Source organism: Rhincodon typus, chromosome 39 (genome assembly GCF_021869965.1).
Source record: "Rhincodon typus isolate 14 chromosome 39, sRhiTyp1.1, whole genome shotgun sequence".
Taxonomy (NCBI): Eukaryota; Metazoa; Chordata; class Chondrichthyes; order Orectolobiformes; family Rhincodontidae; genus Rhincodon; species Rhincodon typus.
In genome coordinates, this window is record NC_063370.1 from 3,848,665 (window position 1) to 3,862,043 (window position 13,379).

The following is a 13,379-nucleotide window of genomic DNA, read 5'->3' on the forward strand; positions in this document are numbered from 1 at the left end:
ATAAATTTGCCATTATTATATTGTGTTATTTCTTTTTGAACTTTCCATGACATTGTTTGAAGAGCAGCACAGCCTCTATTTCCAGAGCAATATTCATTCCTCAATCATCACTAGAGAAGAAAAAAGAAAAAAAAAGTGTCTGCAGATCTCGAAATCTGAAACAAAAACAGAAATTGCTGGAGAAACTTGAAGTGATACTGAACTCCAAATATTAACACTGCTTTCTCTTCATAGATGCTGCCAGACCTGCTGAGTTTCTCTAGCAATTTCTGTTTTTGTTTCACTATAGAACAGCTTATTTTATTTATGGGATCTTATTGTGCACAAATTGGGTGCTTTGATTTTCTTCACTATAAGTGACACTCAAGAGTGGTTCATTGGCTTTGGAGTGCTTTGTGATGTGCTGAGGTTGTGAAAAACCAGGTATAAACGCATAGTGACCCTTTTAATGAATTATTGGAGAATAGCTGCCTCCTATTGAACCATACCCCAAAGACAAAGGAGTGATTTTGGTAATGAGAAAGGCAGTAGAATTGCTGCATTTATATAGATCCCTTAAAGTACTATGATGCTTCACAGGAGTGTTATTAACCAGTATTTGGCACCAAGGCATGTAGGAAATATTAGATCTGATGACCAAATACTTAATCGATGAATAAGTTTTAAATAACTTTCTAAAGAAGAGGGAAAGATAGTTTAGTCTCCAAGGAGCTGAAGGTATCTTTGCATAGAGCAATTAAAACATGAATGTGAAAAATGGCCAGAAAGAGAGGAGCACAAAGATCTCAGAGCTGCAGGAGATTAACGAGTTTGGGAAACATTAAGTCATACATAAATTTGAAAAGCAGGTTGAGAGTTTCTAAATTAAAGCATTGTCAGACCAAAAGTCAATGTAACAACCAAAAGAACTGCGAATCCTGCAAGTCAGAGACAAAATTAGAAATTGCTGGAAAAGCTCAGCAGGTCTGGCAGCATCTGTGGAGAGAAATCAGAGTTAACGTTTCAGACCGAGTGACCCTTCCTCAGAATTGATGATAGCTAGGAAAATGTTGGTTTATATGCAAAAGAAAGAGTGGGGGGAGAGGATAAAGACTAAACGATAGGTGGGGATAGAGCCCAAAGAGAGAGAAGAGCAGTTGGACAGACAAAGGAGTGGATAACGATGTGGCTAAGAGGGTAAATACCTATCAATGGGGCCTGTTAGTGGCTAACAATGGGTTGTGTGTAATAGCAGACTATGTGATAACAAGGCCTGGTGTGTGGGGCTTGGGGTAAGGACATTTGAGAGCTCAAACCCTAAAGTTATTGAACTCAATATTTAGTCTGGAAGGCTGCAGGGTTGCCAACCAGAAAATGAGGTGCTGTTCTTCCAGTTTGGACTGAGCTTCGCTGGAGTATTGCAGCAAGCCTGAGACAGGTATGTTAACCTATTCCCATTAATAGCTATTCACCCTTCTATCCAGATTGTTACCCACTCCTTTGCCTGTGCAATTGCTCTTCTCTCCCTTTGGGCTGTATCCCCCATTATTGTTTACTCCTTACCTCCTTCCTCCACCCTATTTTTTGCACATAAACTGAAGTTTTCCTAGCTTCCATCAGTTCTGAGGAAGGGTAACGCAATCCAAAACGTTAACTCTGATTTCTCTCCGCAGGTGCTGCCAGATCTCCTGAGCCCTTCCAGCAATTTCTATTTTTGTCCAAGAGTCAATGTAGGTCAGCTAACAGAGCTGAGAGGTGAGCAGGAAAGTGTGAATTGGCATACTAATGCTATAGTTTTGGATGCACACATCTTCGAGGAGTTTGAAAATCATGGATTGATCAGGAGACCATTGGAAAAGTCAAGTCTAGAGATACAAAGGCATGGTAAGGGTTTCAGCAACCTGAATTGAGGCAGGGGTGAAACCAAACAAACTACAGAAAAAGGCAGATTGGTTATGACAGGGATATATGGATGAAAACTCATCTCAAGATCAATTACAACACCAAGAAGCATAATTGGTTTTCATTTTATGATTATCTAAAAGCCTGAAGATCAGCACAGTAGGCTGAATGTTATGATATTTTGGCAAAGTGTCATTTTTGCTGAGTTTCTTGGAGGGTTTCTCTTTGTGAGGCCTAGTGATGTTTGTCACACTATTATCCAAAACATGCCTCATTAACCACCTACCCTGTTCCTTTGGTGCCCCTGTCCTCCAATGTTAGCTGCATTCTCCCACTCACTGTAGCTGGAAGAACTCAACATCAGCCAAATAACCCCAAATAGACCAATATCCCTGGAGCTAGTAACATCTTTAAAATACCCACTGGACAAGCATTGTCAGACTGAGCTGCCCTGCACATTTGTACCAGTCATGGCAGATAAGAGGAACTTGGCAATTGCTTTGTGTACGGGCACCTCAAGATCCTGGTGGACGGGGTGATGCAGACAAGGCTGTCCTCAGGACCGGCCAGGGACGCAATGACACCAGCCTTTGGCAGCCTAATCCCGGGTTGTTGCTCAGGTTGGTGCTGTCTCTGCCATCGAGAGGAATGCCCAGTACCCCAAGTCCCTTTTGTTGCAGCTTTCTGCAGTTTTCTCTATTTAAATAATATTCTATTTAATTCTCACTTCCAAAATGAACAACTTCACATTTTCCCACATTATATGCCGTTTGTCAACTTTTTGCCATGTACTCAACCAATCAATATTGCTCTATAAACTATTTGCATTCTTCTCACCACTTAGCTTTCCACTTATTTTTGTGTTGTCTGCAAGTTTGGCTACAGTACATTCACTTCCTTCCTCCAAGTCATTAATATATATTGTAAACATTTGCAGTCCCAGCACTGATCCCTGTGGAACCCCACTGGTCACGGATTGCCAACCTGAAAAAGAATCTTTTATCCCCATTTGCTGCTTACTGCCATTAGTCAATTCTCCATCCATGCCAATATACTACCTCCAACACCCTGGGCTCTTATCTTATGACTTAACTTTTTGCGAGGTACATTGTTGCACACCTTCTGAAAGTCCAAATACAACAACTCTAACTGAGGCTTCTTCAAAAACACTTTAATAAATTAGTGAGACACAATTTTCCTTTCATGAAGCCATGCTGACTCTGTTAGATTAGATTATGATTTTCCAAATCTTCTGTTATTATTTCCTTTACAGTTGATTTTGATACTTTTCTAACAATAGATGTTAGGCTAATCAGTCTATACCCACCTGCTTTCTGCCTCTGTCTCTTTTTGAATAGAGGTGTCACATCAGCAGTTTTCCAATCCTCTGGTACTTCTCCAGAATCCAACACTTTTTGGAAAATTACAACGATGCATCCATTGTCTCTGTAGCTACCTCTTTTAGGATCCTAAGATGCAAGCCACCGGGGCTAGGGCACTTACCTGCCTTTAGCCCATTAGTTTGTCTAAAACTGCTTCTTTAGTGATGGTGATTAAACTTAATTACTCACAGTATCCTTCAGTATTAATGGAATTTTTGTAGTATCTTCCACTAGAAAGACTGATGCAAAGTATCTGTTTAACTCCTCTGCCATTTCCTTGTTCCCCAATACCATCTCTCTCGATTCATTTTCCTTGATTGCCAAAGTGCGTGATAATTGTTCAAGCAACTGGACCTGGAGTGGAGGTTGCCCTTGACTTACTGTGCTGGGACCCTCTGACTGAAGGCTATCTTCCTTGATTATTTGCTTGCTTTCATTGCTCAGACCTTTGAGTATAGGAGTTGGGACCTCATGTTGAGGTTGTACAGGACATTGGTGAGGCCTCTTCTGGAGTGCTGTGTCCAGTTCTGGTCACCCTGTTATAGGAAGGATATTATTAAGCTGGAGAGGGTTCAGAAAAGGTTTACCAGGATGTTGCCAGGAGTAGAGGGTTTGAGTTGTAAGGAGAGGCTGGATAGGCAGTGACTTTTTTCAATGGAGAGTAGGAGGTTGGGGGGTGACCTTATAGAGGTTTATAAAAATTCATGACAGGTATAGACAAGGTGAGTGGCAGATGTCTTTTCCCGAGGGTTGGGGATTTCAAGACTAGGGGGCAAGTTTTTCAGGTGAGAAGAAAAAGATTTAAAAAAGATATGGGGGACAATTTTTGGACACAGAGAGTGGTTCATGTCTGGAATGAACTCTCAGAGGAAGTGGTGGATGCAGGGACAGTTACAATGTTTAAAAGACATTTGGATATGTACATGAATAAGAAATGTTTGGAGGAATATAGGCAAAACACAGGCAGGTGGAACTAGTTTAGTTTGGGATTATGGTCAGCATGGACTGGTTGGACCACAGGGTCTGTTTCCGTACTGTATGACTCTGTGACTATATAACTGCAGACAATCATGACTAGATTCCTGGCTTTGTTTCTGCACTAAATGGTAAGGCAGGACTGAAGTACTGTGAATCTCGAAGCTCTGGCTGTGGGGGAAAAGTGCAAAAGGGCAAGGCAGGGATGCTTTGAGTATCCTGATAGGATCAAACTGAATGAGAAGTAAGAGAGCAACCGAGCAATCCTGAGATGCAGCCTGGTGCAATCTGTGAGGTTGGTATGAGCCCCTGTGCATAAAGTATCTTGCAGCAGCTTTGTGATGGAGTTGCCAGTGTACCACAGGCTGCAATATGATCATGCAGCTGCATAGTTCAATTGGATCAGAGATGTGCCATAATGATGCATCGAGACTAACAAATTCCCAATGCCAAAGTCATTGGACATAGGATGCATGCTTGTGCTGCCCATAGAGTGTGATATGGAGATACTGGTACTGGGTGTCCAAAATGGAGGTGTGGAGAAGGAATGTTAAGCTGCAGTCATCAGACTTTCAGGTTGCAAATTCTTGCATCTAGCTTCATTGTGGTGCATGTAGGATAGAAAGCTGCATATTAGTGAGGTGAGATTTGCACATAATGAGGCTGACAACAAGCAATAAGCCCATTGATAGGCATCTCACTGCTTTCTACTTGGAATCTCATCTTGTCACCAAGACCTCTGCTGGAAAATGCAACTAGTTGCTCCCTATGTTGAGAAAGGCCTGACTGCACTTCTCACATAGTTTTCCCAGATAGCTCACATAATTCAGTCCCCATAAGATTCTGCTCAATAAGTGAACCATTACAGGGAGATACTGGGGTAGTGGTAATGTCACTGAACCGATAATGCAGAAGTCTAGGCTAATGCTGTGAGGACACAGGTTCAACTGTCACTTTGGCTAATGGTGACATTTAAATTCAATCTTTTAAAAAATCTGGAATTGAAAGCTAGTGTCTCAATAATAGTCATGAAATTATTAGTCATTGTTGTAAAAACTCATCTAGTTCACAAATGTCTTTTAGGGAAGAAAATTTGCCGTCCATACCTGTCCTGGCCTACATGTGACTCCAGAACAACAGTATGATTGACTGCCTCCAGAACAGGAAAGTTTTTGATCTATAATTTATACCTCAGTGGCCAGGAGTGGGACACAGCATCAAACTTCTGTCTGAGTAAGGTACTGTACAATTTAACATGATTCCCATTGACTTGACTGTATTGTCTGAGTTCCACAGTTCACTATTTGCCTTCTATTAGCAAGAGGCCTGCAATTTTGGAATGAAAAAGAGGAAGGGAGGTTCACTTTGCAGAATTACATAACCAGTATCAAGTATGGCTGGGTTTCAAAAGTCACTGGCGTTGGGAGGAAGAACTACATTTCTATTTCCACCTTTTTTTTTGCTTTTGTTGTGTGAAGTAAAGTTTATTTAAATTGCTTTTCTCCCATGAAACTATTTTTGGCATTTCATCTGAATGAGACTAAATAGGTCAGCAGATGTTTTTAATTTAAAAACAATGGGTGATTGACACACGAGAGAAATTATGTACTTATTATAGGATCAACACTTTAATAAAGGTGACTCTCCTCAGAACAGTGGGAGAAGATAGGGTGAGGAATTCTGCTCTCATTTAAGAAAACACTCCAGTCTACTGAATGAGTAATCCCAATCAAGAAGGATGAATGCAAGAGGAATGGAGAAAGAAAAAGAGAGAAAAAAGAGAAATTGAGGATGAATGAGAATAGAATCAAGGAAAACTAAAGGAAGAGAGAAAAATAAAAGAAGGATCAAGAGAAATATTAGACTGAGAACTGGAGAAAGAAAAATAGAAGAAAGAAAGAAAAATCATTAATGTATAAGAGGAACACACTCATAATTCAATTTTCCTGACAAGGTTTTGGACTCATGTCTTAATCTCTCCCTCCAATGCCCAGATATCTATTTGTAACATTTTCCATTTATGAAACATCTTTGCACAGTGAAGCTTCTAAGTAAATTCAAGATGTTCATTTCCACAAATCAGGCAATCAAAACGGTAGCAGCACCAAAAATTGACTGCATTGGTTTCAGAATAAGGGACAACATTTAAAATAAGTAAACTGTATACGTTTTTACTTATGGTCAGCTGATAAGTACATATATATGGAGTTTGGAGAGGTTTTAGAGACGTACTTCATCCAGTGGATAGAGTCTACAACTGCAATTGCAAATCCAAATGCATATTGCTGGTACAAAAGTTTCACAGCACCAAATAATCAAGTAGTAACTATATACATTCCATTAATTATTCTGTATTCAGAACTGCTCCCTTGATCCCATCCTCACTAATGTACTAACTACCCAATTTCTTTTCCTGGCCCCTGTGCTAGCAGATATTGTAAATGATTCTTTGTAATCAAGTTCTCTCTGGATTCTATATATTGTCAGCACTCATCTCCAAAGTCTATACTAAACTCCATTATTGTTGCAAACTACTAACCATTTATAATTTCCCATTTCCTGTCCAAAATTCTTGTTGTTTCATGTTGTTTCTCCCAAAATCTAAGCCTGCCTCATTTGCAATGTCATGCTTGAGCCCCTTAAGTCAGCCTTTGTACAGCTGTATCATTGCAATGGCTCTAAAGAAAGTCACAAATGACATTCTTGTAACCGAAGCATTTTCCCACCCTGATGCACTAATCTCTCAGCAGCTTTTGCAGCTTTTGGCATTGTGAATCAGATCATCTTTTTCCAAATGTGAATAGGGACAAACTCAACTGGCAGGAGTATCAATAAGTAGAGGACACAAATTTAGACCATTGGCAAGTATTTTTTTTCAATGTAGTGATACATAGAATTTGGCAGTGTTAGAATTAGCTGCTACTCAGTAACAATGGCAAAACTATAAAAGAATACAATTCATTGTGATATGCTCCAGGGTGCTAGATGATAGTGGTAAATCAATATATAATAAGAGTTGTACATGTACTTTACTCCTTTTATGTTTCAGATTTGTTGTAACTTCACAAAACCTTTCAGTGAAATGTAACCTTTAAAATGGCAAACAAAAGCTTGGGTGTGTACCCATCAAAGCTAAGTAAGATCATGATCAAACATGGCAAGCGGAATAATTTAATTATTCCACATCCATTTATTTTCCTGCACTGGAGTTAATCACGCACACTTATTTATGGTGTTAGAGTTTATATATAAACAAGTATCATCTCAGAGATGTTATATTTATTAATATAACAAGGAGAATTATTCTTTCATAGCAGAAACGGTAGTTTGATCTCTTCCCAGCAGCAAGCTGGAACTAGCTGTTGATGGTTTGCACTTGGATCATAGCTGACACTATTTCCTTAATTGTCATCACTTTTCATTCTTTTCAACCTCAGTGATGTCCTATTGTTTGACCCTTGACACCTCACCCTTAGCTTTACAACTGAAAAAAAAAACCTTGGCACAGGGAAATAAATATATCCTTGCCCTGTGCACGAGTGAAGCTCTTTCACCATCTTGTCAAGAATCCATTTTACCTCTATCAGCCTGGGCTCATTGATAGCATTCTTGCATCTAAGTGATGTCTGAACCACACTTATGGAATTAAACTTGTAGGATGACATTGCAAGTGCCATTCTGCAAAAGTGCTGCAGTGTTGGAGGCACCAACTTTCAGAAACAATGGGTAGAATCTTCATTGTCCTTGAACGATGTAGGCAATGACAAGTCAATTGCTGTTGTTAGGCCATTTTGTACACAGGGACAGGCACCCATCTCTTGCAGCAGAGCAATGTTCATCTCAGGGCTCTTAGCTTGCAGTCTTCACACTCACCAACTTTGCATTTACTTAGATGGTTGCTGTAATTCTGCCTTGCCTCGCCTTTTTGTGCTTTGCTGCCACATTCAGAATGTACAGCTTCACAATACTTCTGTCTTGCCTAGCATTTAGTGCAGGCACAAAGCCAGTCGGCTTGTCATGGATGTCAGCAATGATAAGTGAAGTTGGCAAGGGGGAACATGTTGCTGTACAACACCACATCATGTCAAAGTCACACCTACAGCATTTACAACAGCTTACACAGTGCCATACTAAATATGCTTTACCCAAATGGCTATGGCTTAAAGTTTAAGAGGACCTGATCTCAGTCAAATCAAGAGGAATTGTCATCAATCAGAGGTTCCACTACCAGTCAGTCATTGTTCAATCTCAGTCCAGGGGCTTGGATATAGTCAGTCGGCTACTTGGGATGGTCAGAGTCAGGAATTCCATATAATTGAGGTCCAGGGACTGGGCCATAGTCAGTCATGGGGGTCTGTTCGCTGAAAATCGAGTGAGGTTTATTAGTGGGCTGAGATGGGCAAGTTGGGGAACTCAGTTGTGGGGATGGGAGCAAGATTGCTGCAAAGTAGATGGGACAATAATTGTAATAGAGGAGGCAACTTAACATATAAGAACGGGAGACGATAGTGCATTGGAGGACATGGATTACTGTGGTTGTGGTCATTGACAGTCACTATCACTCTGCTATTGTCGGGAAAAGTGGCAATGCAGTGTATTATGATATTGGTGTAACTAAACTGTACACTTGGCACAGGAGGCAATGTGAAGATTTAAACAAAAGAGTTGGGTGAACTGATGGGGTCAACAAGAAGCGCAAGAGAAAAAAAGAGCAAGAAGGTTTATGGGGCTAATCTAAATTAGCACACTGGGCCTGTGACTCATTCTGTAAAGTGTGACGTGTGCCACCTTCCATGCCAATTCACAAATGCACAATGGAAATGAAAAATATCAGCCAACACACCAAAAATGAGTGAAGTAAGTGGATTACGTGTTTGAGAATGCAAGTTCTACTTGTGAGTGATGTGAGGCCTTTTAAAGAGCAATTGCATTATTCAGGCTCTTACACAGTACAGATTTAAAATATCTATAATCACAGAATTTTGTATGTGAAACAAATGTAGTCACCAACTATGAGGAATACAAATCCTAGCCACAAACAATTTTGAATATGTAACTGGCCATGATAAATTTATCATAGGCATATCTACAAAGCAGAAGTAATCACAGGGGCCTTTAAAAATTTCACCTACAGACTGCAATTCACAAAGACAATTAAGGATCTCAAAGACTGCACAAAGGCATGGAACTGATTTCCTCTGACCTTGAACTGTAAGTATTTGACAGCATGCTCTTATATGCAATGCTACCTTTCTTGGAAGATGTGGGAATGGTGGAAACAAGGTTTCAGTAATCTGACCACACTTCAATCTCCTACTAGAGATTTTGTGTGACATAGCTCCTGCTGCATACACCAGAATCAGGTCCACTATGTCAAAGAACCATGTACAAGCATTCCATGTCCCTCCTCAGAGACATTCATGTCCCACTGTATCAAGGACTATGCTACACTGCTATTTGTGTATGATGCAAATGCTGAGTGCTCACAATACTAAAGGACCTGTTCTGTTTCTGATATTCCCCACATAGGTTCATTAGAATGTGCAGGGATTATTGTCACCGTGGCAATGGTGCAGTTAAGGTGTGGAGAAATTGAGGAACAAATGTGCCAGCAAGACCAGGACCAGCAACAACTGCTAACAGTTGTCGAACAGCCTCCACATGAAGATGTCACAGCTGAAGGTACCCTTAGTGTGCAGAAGAATGACAGGAGACTATCATCTTCTTTGCCATTTCCTCCAGATGAGTGAGGTGCTTTGCTGCTGCAGAATGAGGATGTCCAGGGATACCATCACAGAACTATCTTCTGCTGATGTAGGACTCATGAACTGAAGGGGTAGGTGGCCATTCTGTCGTGGTGGTTGTCAAGTTGATAGCTAATTTTTTTATGCAACTACCTGTTTCCAAGGATCTAGTGGGCTCCTGTGTGGGACTTATCAATCCGCAACCCACAAATTTATCAAAGCTGTTACCAATGTAATTTGTGCTAGGTCACACCACTTCATCTTGTTTCAATGTTGCAGAAAGGCAGGAGGCTTTATAATGTAGCTGGACTGTCCCGGATGCAGGGTGCTATTGGCGGTACATATGTCACAATGAGAATGCTATTTCAGAATGCAGTTGAGATTAATAGAAAGGCTACGATTTAGTAAATATAAAAGTCATATGTGATCATGGTAACACATCCTCGAAGTCTGAGCCAAATACCGTGGAAACTGCCACAATACCTACATCCTATAGGCTGGATGCTTACAAAGATAGCTGTTGGGAGACAATGATGGGGGAGCGTGTTGCCGTGCAGTACATTCCAGCGTCTTTGTCACATAATCCTTGAATGCTGTCCGTGCAAACTGGAGCAGGCAAAGAGGTGCTGTGATGGACACTGACGAGCTGGGAGAGCAGCACCAGTCTTCCAAGAAGGCGGATGAGGACATTGAGCAGGAGGAACATCACCTTCAGCATGATACAGGAGCGCAGTGCCGGGCACATCAAGCCAGACGAGATTTATTGACATTTACCTCCAATAGATGTAAGTTGCATAAGGTTATCATTTGTTGACTGCAAATTTGTTGTTGTTCGAAATGCAAGCAACCCCTGGTTACTCACAGAAGCAATTTTTTAAAAATTCACTTTAATTGTTGTTCAATAAAAGTTGATATTATCCACTATTGGAAGGCTGTGCAACATGTGATGCTCCCAAATTGAACAATGACAAGATGTTATGCTACACCAGGCATTCAGGAATGGATAGCTATCCTTCAGACAGGTTCTAACATTGTGTAATGTCGGGTAACCTTTGTAGTTTCATTGTTGCAGCTGCACTTATTCTGACAGTCAGACAAGTGTGCCCTCAGAAGCTTTTCATTTTCATTTCTCCCTCAACATATGCACTCTTAATGGCTACTCCTGTCTGGCAGCATGAATCACTGAAGGTCCCAGCAGTGGTTAGTACTTCCAGCACTGGTGAGCACCCAATAGGATGAGTGCAGAGCGTAGGTGTGTAGTATCTACCTGATGAGGTGAGCAGCTGAAAATCATGTGAAATCACTTGCTGGAGCTCAAGAAATGCTCCATGAAACTCCCCAAAACTGAGGCTTAACTGATTTTTGCTAAATATCAGCCCTGTGTTAAACTGAGGCTGTTCAGATGGATGTAAAAGTTGCCATGAAATTTTTCAAATAGCAGATGAGTTCTCTGTAATCTAGGGCTCAATTTTACTTTTATTTGGCTGAGTTCAAGTTGCATCAAGCTTTTAGAAGGATTTCTGCCAAGACACTTGGTGAGTTTTTTTCATTGAATATTACCAATACTGCCTCATTAACTACCTATCACATCGCTATGGCTTTGTCACGTCTGATTCCTTACCTATCTTACCACACATCATTCCCAGAACAATTTGCACCTCAGCAGATATTCTAGGATTCACCAATGTCCATTGCGCTGGTGCCATCTTTAAAAATCCGTTATACTGTTACACAAGTGTAAATCTGGAGCTGCCCTACACGGTTCCTAGCATGGCTGACAGGGGGATATTGACACCCCGCTGTGCAGTCAGGACCTGGAAGCTCTGCTGGATGGTGTGGCGCAGAGGTGGGACTTCCTCTTCCTTCAGGACGAGGAGTGGAGGACACATCACCAGACCATGCCAGTCTGGTCCAAGGTTGCCACCCAGGTTAAACCAGTCTCTGCCTTCCGGAGGAATGCTCAGCACTGTAGCACTGTAGGAAAATACCTCCTCTATTCTGATATCTCACACTCACTCTATTTGTGCAACTGTACCCACCTCCCACCAAAGTTTCTGCCGTACCACTCTCACTGCTGCCTGTAACATCTTACTCACTCGTTATCATGCACCCAAACTCCTGAAACAACTAACCCTGCATGCCTTCTGCACTGCCTACTCACTTGCTCAGGACACTTCTCCACCTGTACCGAAAGTAACAGCTGTGTCACCCATTTTCATCTCCCTCAATACCTGAATCTCTCTCATTCCAGAAGGAAAGCGGCCACCATGAATGCAGATGAGTCAAGACAAGTGGTGGGCTAGCCAGCATTCACCTCCTCACATCTTCTGTGGACAGCATCCTGACTCTGACCACCACAAGTGGCTGACTGACTGTTTCCAAACCCCTGAAGTGGTATCGGAGGTTGCCCATGATTTCCTGTGCCAAAACCTCCTGAAAGAAAGCAATCCTGTTGACTTGATTGAGGTCTGCTGACAACCATCACAAGCTTTCTTCCTTTTTTTCGGAGCTAAACAGCAAGGCAAAACAAAAGCAATATGAGCCTAATGTCTCAGGCTGAGAAGGAAAAGTAAAAAAAAGGCAAGGCAAAGCAATGCAAGGCAGGGATATTGTGGACAACAAGGTCGGGTCAAAGTGACTGAGCACTAAGAGAGCAAGCAAAGAGCCCAGAGATGCAGCCTAGTGCAATCCATGAGCTAGGGGTGTGTCCCTGAGCATGCAATGTCCTTGCTGCAGCGTTGAAATGTGGAAGCCTCCTATAAGTGAATCAGAGATATGCCATGTTGGTTCTTAGCGGTTGGTACTGGATGGTAAATGTCCAAAGATAAGGGGTTCATGTGGTTGGTGGATCTTGACCTGAGATGTTGCTGCTCAGTATCCAACATGGGGGTTGTTCGGAGCAAGCGGCGAGTTAAATTTCCCAGTACCCTCTCTGGTTCCCATGTCAAGTTTTCTCAGTGTTTGGCTTGTTTGGAAAGTTTGGTAAGATAGAAGATTAATATTAATGAGGTGAGTTGGACCATGAACACAGCCTTTAATAAGCAATAATCAATCCCCCTTAATTGGCAACTTACCGCTGCCTAATGAGAAATATACCACTCCACTTGTGAAAAGTATAAAAGGCAAAGGAAAATGATCGTGAAGTTGCATTGGCCGTCAACATTCTTCTTGCCCAATTCTGTCTCAAAATTTGCCATGGGCCATATCGCTCAGACTCTTATCAGATTCCACCCTTAGTTATTTATGTTTTAATTGTGTGCAAATTGGCTGCATTTGCACTGGAAAAGTAGTTCATTGACTAGAAAGCATTTTGGGATGTTCCAAAGATATGAAAAGTGCTACACAAATGCAAGGTCTTTTTATCAAAACTATTTTAGTTCTTGTATATCTACAAGAT

General features: G+C 41.3%; 1 long non-coding RNA gene across 1 annotated transcript; it reads left to right on the plus strand.

Moving 5' to 3' along the window:
- The first annotated feature begins 5,349 nt into the window (after positions 1-5,349).
- Positions 5,350-12,519, plus strand: LOC125487311. The gene is made up of 3 exons (XR_007265802.1): positions 5,350-5,476; positions 9,768-10,767; positions 12,234-12,519. It is a non-coding gene; the product is annotated as an uncharacterized LOC125487311 (long non-coding RNA).
- The last annotated feature ends 860 nt before the right edge of the window (positions 12,520-13,379 follow it).